Source organism: Silurus meridionalis, chromosome 6 (genome assembly GCF_014805685.1).
Source record: "Silurus meridionalis isolate SWU-2019-XX chromosome 6, ASM1480568v1, whole genome shotgun sequence".
NCBI classification, from domain to species: domain Eukaryota; kingdom Metazoa; phylum Chordata; class Actinopteri; order Siluriformes; family Siluridae; genus Silurus; species Silurus meridionalis.
In genome coordinates this window covers 21,050,712-21,061,968 of record NC_060889.1, presented here as the reverse complement: position 1 = coordinate 21,061,968, position 11,257 = coordinate 21,050,712, and the positions used below count along the sequence as shown (strand labels likewise).

The following is an 11,257-nucleotide window of genomic DNA, read 5'->3' as shown; positions in this document are numbered from 1 at the left end:
TCATGAGTGGGAGAGATGACTCAGTTTGTGTTTACAAAGAATTGTCAATCATGTACCGTAAGCTTTGCAGATGAAGTAACATTTTGGTAAAACAAACAAACAAACAAACAAACAAAAAAGCTAATTTCTCCTATTTATGGATAATTTTGGAACAACCTGCAGATATGTCTTGTCTGTTCAGTGCCCTTGGTGGTAGTCTGTAACAGGAAAACCTTTATTATTTATAGCCAGAAATTAATCATTAATAAACATTAAATGGTAACTGATGTTAGCATTTTATGTGGGAACATAATGCGATCTGACCTTTATCATTGATTGCTCCTGTACTAAAGAAATGAAACAGAGAGACAATATGATGACTATCATAATGGTGAGACCCTGCTGTGGATGCCAAAGTGTGACACCCAGCTTTAAGACTTCTGTAAGGGATTGACCTCATTTAATCCATGCTCTACCTTCAGCTGCTCTTTCTAGACTGACAGGCTGGAAGAAAAGCTTAAAGCAAATCCCAGTCAGGATTTAAAAAAACAAACAGTTGTGATCAAATGATCATCTCATTGCATCTTATTTCAACATCATTATCTCTATCCATAATGCAATTAATTTAAAATGTTTAAAAAATTCAAAAAGAAATTCAAAAGATTGTCGCTAATGTGGCTCGTTCCTGTCGATTTCTTCTCTATAACATCCGAAGGATTCGACTATTTCTGTCCATACACGCTGCCCAGGTGCTTGTTCAGTCTCTTGTCATTCCAAGACTCGACTACTGCAACTCTCTGCTGGCAGGTCTTTCCCTGAACGCTATTCATCCACTGCAAATGATCCAAAACACAGCTGCACAACTTGTGTTCAATCTGCCCAAGTTTTCCCCCACCACCCCACTGCTGCGCTCCCTTCACTGGCTTCCAGTAACTGCACGCATCAGATTCAAAACACTGATTCTTGCCTACAAGGCCAAAAATGGACCAGCACCATCTTACCTCAGAGACCTCATCACATCTCGCACTGCACCACGCTGTCTGAGATCCTCCAGCACTGGTACAACCTTCTCTCAGAATGAGAGGTAAGTATACTTTAAGGCTCTTATCTGTTCTGGCACCAACGTGATGGAATGGATTTCCCCTAGATGTCCGTACAGCAGAATCCCTGTCTATCTTTACGCGATGGTTGAACCTACCTCTTCCTGAAACACTTAAATTAGCATTTTGCAAGTTTGCTTTGTAGAATTCAAGAGTTATATTTATATTAAGTTCGTAATCTAGCGTACCAGTGTAGATTTATTCATTGCTAGAGATTCAATGCACTTTTGTACGTCGCTTTGGATAAGGGTGTCTGCTAAATGCCGCAACTGTAAATGTAAAACTCTCTTTCGATTATGATGAAGACAAACTTATCACTGTGTGTATTTCTGCACCACGGAACAATACGAATCTTAAATACAGAATACGGTATAAGGGTTTTATATGAAGAGGATTTTTCTTTCTTTCTCAGATCCAATTTGTTTTTGTGCTTGAAAAACTGCAACAGAATTGCATGTCAGCTCTTCTTCAGGTATACCCTCTATATAGGAGGAAGATTTCTTGCAAAGATGTCGTGTGCAGTCTGTAATCTGAAAGCGATCCCTTGGTTCTCAGATTAAAGAAAAATGGACTGTGCATTTTAATAATCAGGTTATGAACAGAAAATGATGACATCTGCATCTATGATATAGAGATGTGAAAGAAGTAGTAAGTATGTATGCAGGAATATGCAGTGCTGTCTGCTGGCACGAGCTGCTTTAGCCTTTGGATCGCTGTCGCGCCACAGGTTGACATGGCTGAAGGAGCACTGGCGGATTGGATCAGCATTAGCGCTGGCCTGTCAAGCCTCACACTCTGGTGGGATTTAATCTGCACCAGACTTAAATGGACCCACAGCAAACAGCCTGGATATTTAGACACATGGGGACACACAGATAGCTGTGAAGTCCTTTGTCCTTAAAAAAAAACTTTTCCAGACAACTAGATTTTTTTTTGTTTAGGTCGATTTGGGGTGTAATGTAATTTATTCATCAATATCTTTGATCAAGGCATCAGTTGATATTCTGAGCCCTGGGGAGTGATGCCTTGAGGGAGAACAGCTCCTGTTTTTAGAAAATCGGTATTGAGTTTGTGCAAAGCAGAATGAACTGGAAATGCTGTGATGATCAGTGAAACCATCAAATCAAGTTTTATCCCTTTCTTTTTAGTTAATTAAGTGGAGCTGGCAGCAGTCTAGCTTTCCTGCAGTGCTGAATGTAGACTGATCCTGGATCAGGTCCAAAACAATCAGCATTCCTGGTGTGTGAGGAACTGTTGCCGAGATCAAATGCAAAGACTGAGTATATAATAAGATAAAGAATGACATGATGAAGTGTAAAATAAGAGACGGGGTGTTGCTCTCGTCCCAGAACATCTTTCTAATTCAAAGTTCCGTGTAAACAGGATTATACGACAGAGCTAATGACTGTGAAAATTAGGGGTATGTATGCTCTCATACTCAGAAAGCAAATAGGAAAGTATTTCCAGCATGTTGTGTTAATTAGTTTAACAAATGTCAGTAATATTTTGAGGAGACACAATATATAGCATATATTTTATAGTATGGAAAGTATTATACAGCATTAAAAGTATAGTTTTGAATGTATAGCATCCATAAAATCCTGTGTATAAATATTATATGACAACAAATGAGCATGTATGATGTCTATAATTGTAATATCTGATTAGCTCTATGATAGTCTTAAAAATATTGGAAAATATACAGGCTATATTCAAATATAGGTAATTATGACCATAACTGATATCACAGAACAGAAGTTAATACGAGTATATTATGGACTACGCTATAGTTATGCTATTAGTTTCTGTTCTTGTTGACCAGTGTTCATACCAGCCTACATGATCAACCTCTTAATGAGCATATTTGTGGTTAAATTCAGAACCGAGGCTGAGAAACATGTTCCATATTTAAACCACATTTCATTTAATTAAACTTTAGAAAATAAATGTTTGCAGATTTTTATTTAATGATTTGATGAAACATTCATCTGTGTTTTTAACACGTATTAACATTTAAATAACAAACTCACCAATTTATGCTTGTTGACTCACTTTGTTAACGTTTTTCTCAGTTGCTTTGGATCATTTCTCGAATCATACTTAATATTTGCAAACCACTAAGTGCATTCTCAACACAATTTGTACAAACAGCACAACACCTTGGAATTCTTGCAAAAGCTTGTACTTTTCTCAGAATCCTTATTTTATCTCCCAAAAGTAAATGTCAGTGAACATGTCATTCCCATCAGAATGAAAAATCCCTTTGTCATTGTTCACAAATAAGATCATCAAAATGTTTAGGCATGTTATCGGTATGATGGCGCACAGTTTCAGGATTTCTTGATATAAACTACGGTTTGGATTACAGTGACTGAAATTGCACAAAATTGGAATTTTTCTGTAGGGCATCTATAAATTTCAGCAGCAAAAATGTATTTATTTGATTACATATTTGATTTATTTTGATTGCAAGAGACCGGACAGGATTCACACTTTTACTGTACTAGTGTTCGTTTTTTTATAATCATAATTTTGGATAACTTTTAAAGCATAGCCAATTGAAAAAACTGTCATGAAATGTTTCATAACATTAAATTAGAATGTGACACAATCTGCCATTCCATCTAAAATGGTACCAGCTGGGTACCAATTACTGATATCTTTGATTTCCTCTTTGCATCACAGTTCCCACCATAACAAGTGCCACATGCTTATGCTTTGGCCCTATTGCATTTTGGTCCTGTCTCTGCCCCTGACCTATTATTTGTTTGTTATCTGATTGCAGACACCTGTTCTGTGTTTGTCTTTGATTAGCTTGTCTAGGCATATGCTGCTGAGCTCTTGTGCTGTCTAATTTTGAATATAGCTTAATATTGATTATCATTGTAGGAGCTTTGTGGGAGGCTCAAAGTAAGAAAAAAACCTAAAAAAAATATATATAATAATAAATGTATATATTCTGAGCACTGCTTTGGAAAATTATTCTTGTCATTTCCGCTCTGCTCTATCACCTGCGTGTTACAACCAACAATAGTCATGTGACCTTATATTGATGAGAGTAATTTAATACCACATATTTTATACTTTTTTCTTTAAACAAGCATGTTAAAATATCATACAAGTGGTTATAACCAAAAAATTAATGGAAAATCAACTTTGTGCAAAAATGTTTTGGATTGTTCAGGCCACAGTGCATTATATAGATACTGTTCAAAGAATTTGACATCAAGAGCCTATTAAGGCAGGAAACAGAAAACGTGATGAAAGACATTAGACTTTCAATAATCGTTGTCCTTGCCTTTAAAGTCAATGTCATTCCTCATAAACTTATCACAATATCAACAATTAGCATGTTCGTCATTCCAGAAGGATTCAATTAAAAATCTGTGTGATCCAAGTGACATACACAGATATAAGCTTATTCGTTGCCACTTATCCAAGTTTGGTTCATGGTATCTCTACATTTAAAATATCAGATTAAAGCAGTACTGCGAGGCATGAGCTGAATCCTGAGCTCCATAAAGGGAGCTGTTAGGTTAGTAAATTGTGGCTAAACTTCTAATGGAAATGCGTGAGTAATCCCTCAAGGGTGCACCTCAAGGCAGGTGTGGAAAGGTGCAACGGGACTTGGCAGCGACACAGCTGCTTGTAATGATGAAAAATGTTTAACTTCTCCCTGAACTCCAGCAGAAGTACACCTATATAAGTTTCAGCTGTAATGGATGCGAATAAGGACACACTTTGGGAGAAGTTTACTTGTCTAATTAAAGCTGAATCATCTGCACATTTATTTTGCTGGGGCAACTGAATGTGGGTCAGTAAGAGGAAAATAATAAGGGAAAGCAGAAGAATTGATATAGACTTTAGGAGTAAGCAGCTGAGTTAAAGAAAAAGAAGATTTGGGGCAGAGTTAAGAAAATATAGAGGGATTAGATAGATCAGATAGATAGATGCAGTCTGATCACAATGGATAGATAGATAGATAGATAGATAGATAGATAGATAGATAGATAGATAGATAGATAGATAGATAGATAGATAGATAGATAGATAGATAGATAGATAGATAGATAGATAAACTATATTTTTAAAAGTATTGGGTCACCTGACCTCTCCCTCCATATGTGGTTCTTTTCCAAATTGTTACCACATGGATTAATGATGGATTGATGATGGACAGACAGACAGACAGACAGAGAGACAGAGAGATAGACAGACGGATAGATAGATAGATAGATAGATAGATAGATAGATAGATAGATAGATAGATAGATAGATAGATAGATAGATAGATAGATAGATAGATAGATAGATAGATAGATAGATAGATAGATAGATAGATAGATAGATAGATAGATAGATAGTATACCTCTATATGTGGTTCTTTTCCAAACTGTTACCACAAATCTGGAAGTACTCAATTGTACAGGATGTCTTTAGAGGTGCTATAATATAATTTAGCTTTCATTCGAAAACTCAAACATGTTTCAGCATGGCAATGCTGGAAAAAATGAGCTTCTTGAAGATCTGGTTCACATGCTCTGGAGAGGAAGATCTTGAGTGGCGTGCTATAGAGCTCTGAACTCATCCCTACTACTCACCTTTGGGATGAATTGGAATGCTGACTGCACCCCAGGTCTCCTCACCTACCTGACTTTCATAACACCCTTGTGACTGATAAACACAAATATTCATAAGCTCATTTAAAATCTAGTGGAACAGCTTCCCAGAAGAGTGGAGGGAATTATAAGAGCAAATTAGGACTAAATGTGGACTGCAATTACATACTATACTTATGACCAAGTGACCCAATACCTTTGGCAATATAGTGTATATAGATACCACTGTATGAAAAAAATCCACTTGTTTGTTTTCTCTCTGCAATCCCAAACAATTAAGACAGATTTGCTCATCAGAGCCAAGAATAAGCCATCCTAGGTGGCAGCAGATGGGAAGCGTGGAAGCCACACTCATATTCTGACTGAAAGGTTAGATGAGGGCTGTGTTTCACACTGATCCATTTATTGGTTGCATTAATCTGTTCCACTTTCAGATGCTTGCAGATCAAACCAGCACAGCCTGGAGACTTAAGCCAGCTTAAAATCAATAAGTCCTGAAGGAGAAACTTCTCAATCTCAATAAATCATCTGCTCTGTTCTATAAAAGGCTCCACTGAGGTTTTTTTTTTTTTTGCACTGGGCTTAGGGACACTTTGTACCGCACAGATGATCCTGATGATCAGCAGCATTAGAAGACAAACGGCATAACTGTGCTCAGAGCTGCATGCGGATAGCAATCAATTGACCTGGAGAGCAGGTGGAATCAGGAAACCATCTAGAACATTGTAGAGGTCAGTATAGGTCTGTGTCATATCACAATTCTCTTTTTGTGCTGCAGCTCAAGCAAAGGCTCCTGAGTATTGGATCATGGACAGGTGCACTTTATCTGAATACGGATGATCTGAATTGTTGCTGAAGTTGCAGAACCTGAGTCTATATATTCATATCTCAAATCTACACACTATATCTTATGCACTGTATAATTATTTCATATGTTAATGCAGTGTATATGTATATAAATGTATTTGTATGTATATTACATTTTCTTTGAAATAATATTTTATTATATATTCTATATAATTATTTTATTGCAGTTTTATTGTGTTTTATACTTAATAGAATCAAATATCATTCATATTAATCTATTTCTAAATTTTTATTCTACTCTTTAGCTCTTTAACTTTATTTAAATTTTATTCTGGATCAAGCATTGGAAAAAAAACTTTTATATACAGTTTAGTATATTTATGTATGTGAGAAATAAAATGGTAGTTTTTTTAATACAAATATATTTTTGACACATGCGTTTTTGTATGTATCATATTTACAGATTTTTGGCATGCTTAGTAAGCACGTATGGGGATGATGGTCAGCGTGTCCACAAACTTTTGGCCATCTAGCGTAAATCAACAAGTGATTCTGTGAAGTAACAGCTACTAATGTAACACACGTCAATAGTTTTTATTCGGGTTTTTTCCCGATAGGAATGCACTATAATCTGTTTATAATAATACAGAATTCAAGCATTTTAAAATTAAATGTATTTTTAAGTACATTATTATTTTTCTTACAGATTATTTAGCTTATGTTATGTCTTATGTGAATATATTTCTCTTGTTGACATACATATACAGATAAGAAATAACTTGATATACCCCTGTTATTAGTATTGATTTTTTCTCCTGCAGGTGAATAACTGAAGTCTCCTGCATCTTTCTTCACTATACAGCTGATATCATCGGAATATGTACTGAGAGGCATGTCAGATTTGCCCTTCACAATGTACTTTTTTTAAAACACTGCAAATAAATAAGCATGGTGTGCATAAAGTGCCATTTATTTTTTAGGTAATTTAACATACCTGTGCTTTTTATTCTGCGATGAATCAGTGACAGTGTTGGACAAACAAAGTCAATAAACTCAGAGATAAATCTCTGAAATAAAGCTTGGCCCGTGGTTCTGAAAAACAAAAACAATTTTCTTTTCATTATTGTGAATAAAAACAGAGGAATCCTATCAAGTGTAAGGAGTGAGTTTTGAACACAATGCTGTACTTGTATGAGTTTTTTCGAAAGTGCAGTGTTTAAGGATACTGTAAAAAAGGCATGATGTTTGGAAAGGCTAAGTGTTCCGGTTTCTAATTATTTATTTCTAAGAAATACATGGTTCCTGAATAATGAAATGAAGAGCAAAAATAATGCTTGCAAACAGGGTTCATCAGAGGTTTGAGTGTCCAAATCTATAGCGTACTGTCAGTAAATCAGTAAAGATAACAGAAAAAGGAAAGGAGGAGAAGAGAAGAGAAGAGAAGAGAAGAGCTCATCTCCAGTCAACATGCTTAGTGCCTCCACACTAAAAAAGTATCGCTTAAAGGTTAAGGGTGGCAGTTGAGAAGCACTGACCTGGTTGTACCTCTGTGGCAGGAACAGAATATCAATACCCAGCAGGGGCTCACAGCCCTCTACACATCCAACAGCGCATTCAAGAAACAAGCCTTGGAGGACAAAGAACATTCAATATAGCCTCAAGCCCTAGGGCACTCACATATCAGAAATGGGGCAAAGGTCAAGCCCTGACATAGAATGAAACCTCCATGTGTCTGGGATGACTAACAACTTAAGATTAAGACACACCAGGGAGTTAAAAAATTCTATTTCAAGTTGTCCAAAGGCTTGGTTCTGGCCTTGTGTAAAATGAGCCCAGGGAATTATCGATAGAGGAAATATTAAGGCCTGAGGTGCAACGAGGAACAGGGGGCTGATGAAGCAGCTTAAAGCAAGGCTGACAAACCTCTCAACTCTGAAGTGAAAGAGAGAGCAAAATAAGAGAAATTGAGACTTTAAGGTGCTGAAGATAATCTAGAGCAAAATAAAGAATATGAGGGAGCACAGATACCAAGAAGCAAGGATATGATATACTGAATATATTGCCGCCACCTTGTTCTGCACCTCAAACCCGGCGGAGAAGTCGCTCAAAACATCTGGGAGAAAGGCATCAGTGTCAAAAGTAGATGAAGTTGTCTTGTAGTTCATGATCGCCTGGATGTCTCCACTGTCCTGGAAGTGGCCATGGATTCTCTTGGCGTGTGTGCACTTTGCCTCTCCGAAGGCTCTCTTAAGGCCGTCTTGTCCGCTGCTCTGAAGGCAGAGTCTCTAGACTTTAGCATCGCACGAGCCGCGGTCATCCACGGCTTCTGGTTGGAGCATGTGGTGAAGGTTTTCACCTTTTGGAACTGGTTTCGAGCATCTGACGAGGAGTCTGTATGATGGTATTAGCATAACAGATGTCTGAATAGCCGAGGTAGGGGCATTAGAGTTAGATGAAATACTCTTGATCACAATGGGTTGAAAGTGATAAAATAACAATGGTGCTGCAATTTCTTTGTGAATGTTTTTTTTTCTCTGAAATAAGATTGCTATATGATCACTCACTGGACTATAAGAAGCACATTTCAGTTCCAGCTCAGCATTAGTTTCCTGACTTCTTTGATGGAAACAACCTCAGTAACCTTAGACGAGCTGCTTCTCGGAGAAGATCCACATACTAAACAAACCAAGTCTTATTCATGCCTGCAAAACAGAATAATTGGATGTCTTGCTCTAACATAATATATATTATGCAATGCAATATTTTGTATAACAAAACATGCAGTCTTAAGCCATTGCTGCAAAAATAGTGGTAGAACAAATCAAGAAAAAATGGGCACAAATGAAGTAGAGAAGACGAGATAATAAAGACTTAGCAGAGAGAGAAATCTTCACACTATTTCAATAAATTTTTCCAGCTGGCTGTCCAAAGCAATGACTCTACATGAAGAGACAAATAAAAGCTGCAAAAAGAACATGAGAAGGACAAGCAATAAAAAAGCTGTGGACAAGATTTATAAAGAATTTATTTTTCTTTCCTGCCACAACTTTTCCCCCCACAAATAATACCAAGATTATACAAGTACAAGAACATTGAATCTTGGTCTAGCATTGTAAAAAAAAGAAGCACTGTGAATCATCAGGTACTTATCTTTCCTCTTGCTGACTTACTTGCTGGAAAATACACTCTGACTTGGTGTTCATCATATCTAGGATTACACAATAGCCTGCAGAGGTTCAGATTCATCGCCTCACAGTCTTGACCACATGAGTTCCAAAAGGTCAGTTCTAGGGCTGTACTTGCTGTCCAGATAACACAGCTTTTCCCATCACCTGAGATGGAACATCAACAAAAGAGTACTGATATACAGTGATATTAGATTTAGCCCTTCATCTAATATCTATCAGTAGCTTGACAACAAAACTGTTAGGGTTATGCAATGCTTTATATCACAAGGTCACGTTGAACGCATAATAAAAATGTGCAAACCATTGCACACATGCACAAAGACTTTGTGCTTCTTCCTTCTCAAAAGCAAACATTGTAAACACTAACCAAAAAAACAAAAGATATCACATAATTACAAAAAGCATCAACTGGAAACACTTTAGAATTAAGTAATAGCAAGACACAATAAATGCAAATACTTGAACAACTATAAAAAACAATGAACTAACAGAAAAGGAGGGGGAAATTAAACCAAAAATATAACAAAAAACGCATGAAAAACAAAAAAGCACCAGAACTGTCATGTAATGTCGGTCATGTTGTTATATTTGCAATATAGTAGGGTTCATACCTGCTAGAAAATTTATATCAGTCATCCCAGGACATACCTACAGGCAAAAAGTGCCCTATGCTGGACCTGTCAATAAACACTGGATACCAGGAAAGCCCATGCAGCACACATAGCTACAGATCTTGCCATTATTCTGGATATCAAGCTCAGCATCTGTGCTGCAGAGCATTATGATGTTATATGACCTTTTCAGACTATAGAGTAACACATTCATATAACTCCCTACTTGCTGCATGCTTCATAACCTCTTGCAATTCTTTCATGTGACTATGCTATTGAGGTCTCATACTTGTCTCCTTGCTGAAGCGAAAAAACAAATTTAAAACTACTGTCTTGTCATTTCTGCTTATTTTAAACATGTTCTCTTCTGAGATCTAATGTTGTGTTTGTGGTGCCTTTACAAGTAATAATTTGCAAGTTGTAATAAAGTTATTTCCCACCTATGCACATTCGGCATGCATAATGTGAGTAACAAAACGTGTGATTTGTTTCCTCAGTCAGAGCAATAAAAGCTCATAAAAGCAAGCACAATTCAAAGACCCTTTTACAGATTACAGATTTACATAGTTACAGGCCTGAGTGGCTAATGGTACGGTTCTACTATAGTAACCTTCAAACATTCATGAAATCGTTTGGACTGAATTTACAACTATTTGCAACTATTGCAACTATTTTGTTTAGCCTAGCAAAAATGTCAGCGGATTATAGAGAGTACTGGCCAACATGAGCGAAAATGCTGATCATTACCCTGACAAAACTAATTTTTTATACTGTTTTTTAAAAAAAATACAATATACATATGTATTTGTATATTCATTGATCTAAAGCTAATTATTGGTGCTTTTTACTAGTTGAAGTTTTAAAAATACAAGGTGCAATGCAGCACAGGCATTTTAGTTTTCCCTCTAGTCCATATAGCTGTTTTTTCATCAACTCTTTTCATCTTTGTTTAT

The 11,257-nt window shown here is 36.5% G+C and overlaps 1 long non-coding RNA gene across 1 annotated transcript; it reads left to right on the top strand.

The window, feature by feature from the left end:
* Nucleotides 1-1,014: 1,014 nt before the first annotated feature.
* LOC124387660 lies at nt 1,015-7,539 on the top strand. Its single transcript, XR_006926203.1, has 3 exons — nt 1,015-1,063; nt 6,285-6,429; nt 7,327-7,539. It is a non-coding gene; the product is annotated as an uncharacterized LOC124387660 (long non-coding RNA).
* The last annotated feature ends 3,718 nt before the right edge of the window (nt 7,540-11,257 follow it).